This window comes from Podarcis bocagei (genome assembly GCF_964188305.1).
Source record: "Podarcis bocagei genome assembly, chromosome: 3".
Taxonomy (NCBI): domain Eukaryota; kingdom Metazoa; phylum Chordata; class Lepidosauria; order Squamata; family Lacertidae; genus Podarcis; species Podarcis bocagei.
In genome coordinates, this window is record NC_138127.1 from 33,126,264 (window position 1) to 33,137,455 (window position 11,192).

Consider the following 11,192-nt stretch of genomic DNA (forward strand, 5'->3'; position numbering starts at 1 on the left):
CCCTCATTTTTTCTCATCTTGCATCTTAAACAGAAAAGACTCGGGACACTTCAGTACCCAAAGCAGAAAATCAAAATAGCATCCTCCCCTAGGGGTGTAAAATATGATAATGAATAAAATAACTGGCAATTTGCTACCACTTTAGGGTACAGTACTCCCAAATCTGTCAACTGCTTAACAGTAGAGCTGGATCTAATCTTGCAGTACTTGCTGCTGCCTCTGGACACTTGTTACTGATTAATCCAAAATCAGCTACATTCTACTAAAGATGAAAGAAGAAAACATGAAAAATGAAAGTTAGTTAAATGGAGCCATTCCTATACCTTGCTGCTTATCACTTATACTCTTAGCTCTTGTCTACTGATTCCTGCACTTCTAACAATCTCTATTGCAGTATCAAGAGGAAGAGGTGTTTGTGTATATATATATGTGTGTGTGTGTAATATATATATATGTATATGTATATGAATGAAATAAAAATAATGGCATTGCCTGGATATTCAAATGGGTGTCCAATATTGCATGTATAAGGACTCACAGCTTTAACAGAATTAATAACAAGGAAACAGAAATAGGTTTAGGAGCTGATGCAGCAGTGGTTTGAAAGGCTGTTTAATATTAAGGGAGGGACTGTTGGTGAACAGAATCTCTGCTTGATCCAGCAAAGGCTTAAGTGAGTTGTAGTGGTTTTAATGTGTCTACAAAACATTTCTGTTCACAGGGGTTTCCTCATTAACTGTGACAGAGAGGGAACACCTCCAAGTGTACACCCACAAATGTACACCTCACTCTACTGAAATGCAAAAGGAAGCTCACAGGACAGCTGCTGGTGTATATGTGTTTAGTATAATTATGAATATGATTATTAAAATAATGTTTATTACAGATTTTCTTAATTTACAAAAGTACGTGCATTGCCTCTTTTTTCAGGTTGTGTTTTCTACAGATCAATTACAATTTTTTTTGGTAAGACATTAGTGTTATATACAGTATAAAGTTGGGAAGAAAAAGAGGGGGGATAGAGGGAGTGAGGTGGTAAAGCTTATATTCTTCTACTTAGTGTATATGTGGGGTTTAGTGTCAGCGTCACTTGGGTAGGTTCTCTTTCTATTCGCTTGCTATATTTCCTTGGTAGTGAGAGAGGTTGCGGTGGCCTAGGGTGTGGCTGGTTGTCTTTGGTTGGCTGCAGTGAGATTTGTTCGTGTGTGGGGAGGTTGTTGGGTCAAGTTAGCCATATTGATTTGCATGCTGTCGGTGGGTTCTTGTTGTCTTTTTGGGCTGTGTATGTGATAAATGGGAGCCATAGCAGAGTTAAGGCACTCTCTTTTATTTGTCCCTGTGTCAGTTTCAGTCTATAGCTTAGCTTTTCTAGTAAGGCTATTTCCCATACAATTTGATACCAGTGGTTCATGTTTACCCCTGACAGGTCTCCCCAGTGTCTGGCTATGATGCTTCTGGTTGCTGAGAGTAGGTGGGCTGTGAGCTCTTTGTAGTTTTGTAGTGTTTAGTATTATGACCCATTGATCAACCCAACTCAGATCTCTTCTTCTTCTCACCTCTGGGACCCCATGACTACTTAGAGCTCCAATCAGCGACTTAAGCAGCACATTCCCAAGGTTTCTATGATCCATCATAAAACTACTGGCAAACACTGACTTAAGGCACCCTCTTCCAGATGAGCACTCTGATCAGTCCCTGCACATGAAATAAGAATGCACATTATACCTTTGAAGCATATCCAATGCACACATAAGCACATGACTTCCCCCAAAGAGTCCTGAGAACTGTAGTCTTCCCCTCACAGAGCTACAACTCCCAGCACCCTTAACAAACTATAGTTCCCAGGATTCTTTCGGGGAAATCACATGCGTTGGATGTGCTTGAAATGTATGATGTGGGTCTGCCCTAAGCACTGAAGCTTAACTGTGTGGTTGATCAGAGTCAGTTGATGCTGTGAGACTTTCATAGCATAGTGTTTGCATTATAAACTGGCTGGCAAAAATGATAGAGTTTGGTTAGAAAATGGAAACAATTTTTGCAAGAAAAATAAACCTACAATAATATACATGGGGTGGCATATTAAAAGGGCATGAAATTATCCTTAAAACAAAAACGCCTTCCATTCCCTGCAACAGATGGTGCTCTGTTGTGATTTTATGCCAGTATGATTTTTCTCTGTGCAGAAGGATGTAGGATGGGAAACCAAGCATATGCCATGTCAATATTGTACAGCACAGCAATCCTTGGGAAATCACCTATTTTGTTTTCACTTGCCATCTACAGCTATTTCTCCCTACCTCTTCTTGCACTTTTCTTCTGCGTCTCCTTTCAGGGTTTATTTACGGTATTTATTTATTTATTGACAACAGTTAGAATCCCTTATCAAATGCCAAGATTGGAAAGCAGTCACAATAGTCCTTAACACTTTTTTTTTTTTTTAAAAAAAGAAGTTTATTTAGTTAGATTACAAAACAAAAGGAGTGGGAGATTTGCAGTCAAAATCTAACAATGCATATCTTTTTAATTAGTAAGTCTAGGGGTTAAATGATAACAGAGCTTTACATTTCTAGATAGGCAGACTCAGACCATAGGAATGCAGTTGGTGGAAAGAGAGCTCTGTGTGATGTAATTTCTTCTATTTCCAATGGCGGGAAGAAATGAAAGATATAAACCTTTTGCCTTCCTGTCGCTCATTCTCTTTGTCCTTTTGCTTCATGTCTTTGATGGAGTCTGTTTGCTTCACAGCTGGACTTAAATAAAACAAGGTTTTGCAACCTTTCCTAAGCTTCTGTTTTTCTGCCAAGGGGTGGTAATCGAAAGCTCTGCCCAGTTCACATTCTAAGTGCAAACGCTAAGCTGATTATGATAAACATTTAAATCCCCCACACATGGGACACTGGAAGGATAAATATGATTAATATATCCTCTCCTACCTACTAAATCCATCCCACAAGAAGGACAAATGAAAAGATAACTACCCGCACCATCCCCAATAGATGAAATCCACATCAAAGCATAAGGTCTGCATCCAATTGAGTACCCAGGTTTCAGGTATCTATGAAAAGCGAGGCAAAATATAATCATATTAGCCAGAAAAGTTTATAAGAAGCATGACGGTCTTTGCAGTCATTTTTTTTTTTTGCAATAAACATAATATAGTTACACCAGTCCACCATGTTTTAATCCTGAGTTTGTTACTCAGTTTTTCAAGAAGTGCTAATTGTTTATTATACCAGTTGGTCAGAGAGGCTCCTTCCAGATTTCCCCAATATCTTGCTGTGATAAAGTTGGCAGCAAATAGCAAGTAACCAAGAAGTGGTTTAAAATGTAGGTTCACATTTTCTCAACCAAAAAGATTGAGCAAGGCCAACTCTAGGCACTTGACCACCTTCTGCCCAGTGGGTTTTATGAATTTCATTGTACACTGCACCCCAAAATTTGGCAACCTTTGTGAAAGCCCATCACACGTGATGGGGTGAGCCTGATGTCACACAGCGTCTCCAACACCTTGAGGAACAGGCACAGCTGAGAAGGACCAAGCAGATGGGGTAAGACGTCACTTTTGCAAGATTTTAAGTGCTGTTTCCCTTATCGAGGCTGACACAAATTTAAATGGGAATTTCCCCCACAAGCCATCAATGGAAATTTTCCAATCTAATTCCCACATTTTTTGCATCCCATCAGCTGTGTTCATATCTGTAGTGATCTATATAGCATATAATCTAGAGACCAACACATGTTCAATGGTCCATAGCATCTATTAAAGTATAAATTAGGACCTTAATATCTATTAAACTATAAATAATGTGAAAGGTAGCAGAAGACTAGCCTTGCTAAGTGATGCTCTTTTATTTAAGAGATTTGTGCAATAAAAGCACTAGCATTATGAGCACCCTCAAATTCTTCTGCCAATGTTCTGATTCAATCTGAAGTGTCTGTCTGTAGAGGTAAGGGAATCACAAATCTAAGCAGACATATTTCTCTGGAATGGCTTGGGAAGATGAAACATGACTTCTTTATGTGTTTGTACAATTGTCTTGCTGAAGCAAGACTCAATGCAACAATAAAAAACAACAACATACTAGTATATAGACAGACACCTAAAGTCAAGTCAGATATCTGGGTTGGTTAAGCTAAAGATACCAGGCAGCTCAAGTGATATACTGAGCAGTTCAAAGCATGAACAGGAATAGAAACAAAATAAAATCCATAACATGTAAAGCAGGGCAAAATTCCACAAGTCACTACTGGCAGGGCCAGTGTTCAAAATGGTGATGTTTGGAGTTTAAAGGCCTCAGTGGAAGTTTGAACTGTGCATTGAAATCTAACCCAGGAGGAGCACACTTTGCCCTCGATGCAACCTCACCAAGACTTTGAATATGGGAAAAAAGGAAGCTAAGATTATTATAGGAAAACATGTGTTGGATGGGAAAGATCCTAGTTCTAGTTAACTAAGTGGAGATGCCATGTTTGCTCTTTTGTCTCTGCGGGAGAGACTTAAGAAAGATGTATCTTCTTCCAAGACAGGATCAAGAAGGAACTAGGAACAGAGGTCAGGAACCCTGAGAATATCAGTCTAACATGAGAAGGAAGATCACCACAGGTTAGGCCATAAAGGCAGTATAGAGAGTTTGGGAGTTTGGGAGTTCCTTTCTCTCAATCTCTCCTTCCCCCCTGCGCAAACCCTATCAGCCTTAATACAAACTGAGTTGCATCCAAATACAAAATCTTTCCTGGGGCACAGCAAGTGCCTTCTTAGTGTAGGTGTGGTGCAATAGACAGTTGCTCCTTTTCTATTTCTCTCCTCCCAGCCACAAATGTGGTGTTGGTGAGGATCTAAGAGAGCTGAGGAGGAGCAGAGGATGGCACATACAGTCTGTGGGATTTGGGATTGGGCATTTGTGTTCTGGTCTGGACAGTAATCAGAAACAATGTAGGCTGGGAGCAACTTCTGGGGACAGCATGGAAAGGGTGGTGGTACCCGAGAACAGGAAGTGTCTGAAACTTTCCTGTTGTCTCTTGAACAGCAGACATAGGCTGACTGACAGCCATAATTACGTAGAGGTGGGTAGCGTTACTTACACACACTTACCTGAGTGACGGTTTTTGGGTTTGAAGCTCTGGACCAGTTATACCAGGCATATGAACTAGTAGGCAATGAGATGTACTTTGGAGATGGTTACAACTTGGCAAGCAGCTGCTCCTGCCTTTATGTTTCAGTTCACCTTTATTTCTCTTTCCAATGGCTCTATTCTGGTATACCGTATTTTTCGCCCTATAAGACGCACTTTTCCCCCTCCAAAAATGAAGGGGAAATGTGGGTGCGTCTTATGGGGCGAATGCAGGCTTTCACTGAAGCCTGGAGAGCGAGAGGGGTTGGTGCGCACCGACCCCTCTCGCTCTCCAGGCTTCAGGAGAGCCCCAGCGCCAGCCCCACAAGGTCGGGGGACAGAGGGAGGCGGAACGCCGCCATCCCGCTGTCTCCCGAAGTGGTTTGGAGGCTGACGGCGGGGAGAAGAGCGCTTCTCCCCGCTGCCTGCCCCACCACTCCTGGGACAGCAGGGAGACGCACTGCGTCTCCCTGCTGTCCCCGGACCTGATCTCCAGGCGGGCGGGGGGGGGGGAGAAGAGCGCTTCTCCCCGCTGCCTGCCCCACCACTCCGGGGACAGCAGGGAGACGTGCTGCGTCTCCTTGCTGTCCCCGGACCTGATCGCAAGGCAGGCGGCGGGGAGAAGAGCGCTTCTCCCCGCTGCCTGCCCCACAAGCGCCTGGGGGGGAAATAATTTTTTTTCTTTATTTCCCCCCAAAAAACTTGATGCGTCCTATGGGCCGGTGCGTCCTATGGGGCGAAAAATACGGTAATACTTGTCTATTTTCTTTCCAAAGGAAAATGATTACCTTAGTGAGAGAGGGGTTTTTAGACTGAGATCCACATAGTATTAGAGCCAGGATACTTATGCTAGGCTAGCCCCACTAAGTTTGGTGCCTCTCAGTTGGTATTTACTTTCCAAGCTGTTTCTTGTTGGGAATTAACAAAGAAGGGCTTCATCATGATAAAGCCATATAGTTATTCAGGGAGTACAAGGTTAAGAGAACAATTTTCAAATAAGACTGAGGGGTTAATAATTTGAATCATCCTCTCAGCAGGATGCTGAACATTTAATCAGCACTTGCATTATGGCACCTGAACATTGTTTTAGAGATGCTGCTGGAATTTCTAGCCCTTAAAGGCTGTGCATGTTCCTTGTCTTTCTCAAGGTCTCCTATAAATTGGCTTTCAGCTTCTTTTCTCTCCTAATCTTCCTCTTGCTTTCCTTGCCTGTTTTTTTATTGTCAGTTGCTATCTATCTGCATTTGATTTGCTTCCACAGAAATAGATTGTCTAATGCTAAGCCTTTGATTTCAAAAAGAAAGAAAGGTCTTTGCTCACCTGGTACATCGCAGGGGTGGTGCCACTGAAGATGAAGAAATTATTCTTGCCCAACAAAGAGAGGAGAGGAGATATAGCCCCTGATCTGTACTATGCTTCATATTCTTAAAATGTGCCCCTTCTTCACTATGCATTTAAAACAGCATTAGCCCCAAAGAGTCCTGGGAACTGTAGCTTGTTAAGGGTGATGAGTGTTGTTGTTGTTTAGTCATTTAGTCACGTCCAACTCGGAGACCTCTATTCTCCCCACAGAGCTACAATTCCAAGAGTTCCCTAGGAAAAGGGATTGACTGTGAAACCTCTCTGAAAATTGTAGCTTTGTGATGAAAACAGGCGTCTCCTAACAACTCTCAGCACCCATAACAAACTACAGTCCCATGAATTCTTCAGGAGAAGCCATGACTGTTTGATACTGCTTGAAATGTACAGTGCAGATGGGGCTATAATTTGTTAAATTACTACACGGACAGCCCATTTTTGCCTCCAAGGAGCTCAGGGCACACGATTCTTCCCTTCTCTATTTTATACTTAAATTCATCAGCAAAGCAGGCTTCTGTTCATGGCTTCTCTGCAGCTTCAGGGACCAGTAAAGCAAAAGGATGCTACAATGTGTGGTCCCCGAGACTACATCTATTCCCATTGCTAGGTTGGAAGCATATATGGAGTGCCAAACTGGGATGGGAGTGGGAGTGGTGAGAAAAGAATCTTCTTTGCTCCCACAGGTTGAGGGAGTTGCCAAGCATTTTTTTGTGCAGGTGAGTCCCATGGACTGCAAGAAGATCAAATGTATCCATTCTGAAGGAAATCAGCCCTGAGTGCTCACTGGAAGGACAGATGCTGAAGCTGAGGCTCCAATACTTTGGCCACCTCATGAGAAGAGAAGACTCCCTGGAAAAGACCCTGATGTTGGGAAAGATGGAGGGCACAAGGAGGAGGGGACGACAGAGGACCAGATGGTTGGATAGTGTTCTCAAAGCTACCAGCATGGAGTATGACCAAACTGCGGGAGGCAGTGGAAGACAGGAGTGCCTGGCGTGCTCTGGTCCATGGGGTCATGAAGAGTCGGACACGACTAAACGACTAAACAACAACAACACACACAGATTCTCTTCTTCATTACTACATGCTGGGATATTTGAATCAGGGCCTTGATACAGCTTGCAGTTGCAATTCTTGCCACACCATCTTATTCCAAGTCCTGCATTTAGCCACCATTATTATCAACTCACACTTACAACACCTTTTAAAATGTGTTGCTGTTTCTTTACATCTGCCCCAATCACAGTGCCTGGATTTGGGCAACCATGGAGAGATGCATTTGAGATTTTAACTCGTTCAATCAACAGTGAAGTCTTGTGGCCAAGAGCATAGCAGGTCCTGAGTGCAGCTCACACCAGCTGCAGAAGACTGGTAGAGCTCTCTGCGAGGATAACAAAGGCATGCAAATAAGGTGTATTTTGCAATCTGGCACAGATGAAATGACATTCACTTGCAAATGAGTTTCTGTGTTTGATCTGCAGATAAATAAAAGTGGTTTATTGAAGATCCTCTGATACACATCCACATTTATAAGTGCATCTTTATGAATTACCAGATATTTTGCAACATTTTATATAGAGTGTCACTTTTATCTTTTTTAAACACCCCCCCCCCATTTTTGTGTGCCAGACAACTGAGCAAAGAGTCAAACAGACAACGGTTGCTGCTGTAAATACTAAGAAAGCACTCTGAAAGAGTACCCTGCATGGATTTTTAATATGGCGCAAGTTCTTATAGGGTACAATATATATTTCCAGATACAAAAGTTAAAATGCTTAATTTTAGCTGGATTATACATGTCGTTAATCTTAATTATTATGTTCTGTCTTTTTATTTATTAACTATATTATATATATTTTGCATTTTGAAAATCATCTGGCACCCTAGTAGAAGTTGTGGTGACGCTTGGTATATTTAGACCCTGGACTTCATGGTCTTATTGGATGCAATAGGCTTCCACTGGCCCTGTCTGTTAGTTTAGCTGTGAGGCACAAAATTGGCATTTCTTTCCTCCAACCCCGCCACTGCATTTTGTGCTTTGCAACTACATCTACATTCCTGAAATATTAGAGCAAAACAAACAAACAACAAGTTTGCCGGTCCTGATAAAAGTAGAAATGCTCAGAGCATGTGTAGTTTAAGCATGCCGTTTAAATCAGAGCACCAGCATAACTAGAAAAATACAATGATATTTGCCTACTTCTGCCCGGATGCTAAATGCATTTACTTATGGATAAGCACAATTTTGTCATAGAAAAGGCTAATATATTTTTAAAGTAAAAATAATTAAATGGGCATCTATAACCATTTCCATTCCAGAGTGTCTTTTCCTTCTGACAATAACATGCTTTTCTAAGAATAAGGATAAAGGAACTGTACTGTGGCCACCAGCCTCAGCTGGGGCCCTAACTACACAGTGGGGCTTGTGTATAAAAAGGTAAAGGGACCCCTGACCATTAGGTCCAGTCATGGCCGACTCTGGGGTTGCGGTGCTCATCTCATTTTATTGGCCAAGGGAGCCGGCGTACAGCTTCCGGGTCATGTGGCCAGCATGACTAAGCCGCTTCTGGCGAACCAGAGCAGCACATGGAAACGCCGTTTACCTTCCTGCCGGAGCAGTACCTATCTATCTACTTGCACTTTGACGTGCTTTCGAACTGCTAGGTTGGCAGGAGCAGGGACTGAGCAATGGGAGCTCACCCCGTCACTGGGATTCGAACAGCCGACCTTCTGATGGGCAAGTCCTAGGCTCTGTGGTTTAACCCACAGCGCCACCCGTGTCCCTTGTGTATAGATTCACACAATCGGAACCTTCCACCAAATGTTGTAGTGTGGAGTGCTCCTCTTCAGTGTTTCAGTCAGTCAGTGATGCTGCCCTCCCCAATCCTTCCATCTTTTCCTCCTGCCACTTCATTTTCGATATTTCCCTCCCAGTCAGTCAGCATTACATGGCCACTGAGCATGCTCAGTTCCCACTGGGATGTTTTGGGGGTCCCTCCACCTCTTCATGTTCCCCCACCCAAAGCTCCCCCCCCCTTATTTCTGCAAGATGTGAAGTTTCCCTGAGTTGCAAGTCTCTCCTTTTTGTATGTAAATGCTGCCATTTCGGCTGCATAAGGATCCACATCTACCTCTGAGCTTTGCAAATAAAGGGACCGACTGCTTTAGTGGATGGGCTGAGTTACAGATCCACATAACTGCAGCCTGTTCTGTTCCTCCAACCTGTTCACTGCAAGCCACAGTGAAAGACTGCAGACCCAGAGTTGGCGATATGATCTGCACCGGCAAGAGTTGTTCTGGGAACCTGTAAGAAAAGGTACCTGCTTTTTGTCCCACTTCCTACATCTCTGGTTTATTGGGCAAGCACTGAATAGAGAGCGTGGGAAACTGCCGTCTGGAAGTGCCCTGGAGCTTTCCCATCTGCCTGTCTGCTTTCGCCTCCTAATTTTTTCCCTTTACTATTGACTGATTTCTTATATCTGAAGGCTTAATTATATTTTGCAAGTGTTTTCATCATTTTAAGTTTGAATGCACCATTATTTGCCTAATCTTCCACCATCACCCCCTCTCTTTTTTTCTTTCCTTTTGTCTCTTGTCCGTTGGCAAATTATATGCAACTTTGGTACAGAGACTTGCTTATTCCTCTATATTTATGGGGGTTGAAGAGACAACCAAAGTTAAATGTTATGTCACAAACGTCTACGTGATAAAATAATAATAGTAATATTTTCTTAGTCAATAAGGCTTAAAAGTTGTTAACGTTGGATAATGCATAACAACTACAGTAATTTACTACTCTTAATAAATTTAGCTATCGTGATTAATAAGCTCAAATCTAGAAGATGGGAGCTCTAGTGCAGGGCCTGGTGAAAGATGGGCATCCCATAGGACCTGAAAGATTGGATCAGCTTTTAAAAAATAAGGGTGGTGGTGGTAAAAGTTGCAGATTTACTTCTTTGCAAAGGCGTTTGCAAAGGGGAAGGTTGATCAACCCTTGACAACCTTTGAAAACAGAAAGGGCAATTAGAAAGGGTTACATTTCTTCATTTATGGCATTTATGAATATGGCAGGGTTAGGGAACCTGTTGCCCTTAGGATGTTGTTGGACTCAAACTCTCATAAACCCTGATCATTGTCTATGCTGGCTTGGGTTGATGGGACTTGGAGTGCAATGATATTTAGAAGGGCCACAGGTTCCTCATTCCTATTCTGTGGCAACAAAAGTAGGACAAAAGAAGCTTGGAAAGCAGAATTTTGACCATCCATCATCTCTGAGAGTTATCACAGAGAGAGAGCCATACAAGGCTGTTGGTGACTTCCACAAATCAGATGGAAGTCAGTTGGTAGTTCACCACTGGCCTGCGAGCGCTTCAGTTGGAGAACAGTCTTTACCAAAGGTGTCATGGGCTTTGAAGACGCTCGAACTCAGGATGAAAGAGAGAAATGTGCTAACAGAAAGGCACGCTTGGCAAACCCTCACCGTGATCAAGTCCCACCCAGAAACCTATGTCCCCACTGTGGAAGGATGTGTGGATCCAGAATTGACCTCCAGAGTTACTTGCGGACTCACTGTTTAAACCATGTTTAGGAAGACAATCTTACTTGGCTAAGAGTGATCACCAAAGAAGAAAGAAGAAGAGACACTTCAAACTAGTGTGATGTATCTGTAGAATATCAGGAGCCCCAGCAGTTTTCAGAGATTTCCTGCTCCCAGCAGACAGC